Source organism: Athene cunicularia (genome assembly GCF_003259725.1).
Source record: "Athene cunicularia isolate RWA chromosome 1 unlocalized genomic scaffold, athCun1 chr1_part1, whole genome shotgun sequence".
Classification (NCBI taxonomy): domain Eukaryota; kingdom Metazoa; phylum Chordata; class Aves; order Strigiformes; family Strigidae; genus Athene; species Athene cunicularia.
This window is the reverse complement of record NW_020799091.1, coordinates 92,269,870-92,270,209: the sequence shown is the minus strand read 5'-3', so window position 1 is coordinate 92,270,209 and position 340 is coordinate 92,269,870.

Genomic DNA, 340 nt, shown 5'->3' with positions numbered 1-340 from the left:
AGTCATTCAATGTCCTTTTTGTAGTGAGGGGCCCAAAACTGAACACAGGAATCGAGGGGCGGCCTCACCAGTGCCGAGTACAGGGGTCAGATCCCTTCCCTGTCCCTGCTGGCCACGCTATTGCTGACACAAGCCAGGATGCCATTGGCCTTCTTGGCCACCTGGGCATGACCATGTCTTTCTCAGGTCATCAATAATAAAAAAATACCCTGGGCCTCCAATACCTCTGTGCTTTGTCTTCTGATAACAAGATTGTTCGCCACCAGTTAAGGATACCTTTCATACAGAATCAGTCTCAATTTCCTGAGCTTGTCTGGTATATTTCTCCTGTTTTTTTTGA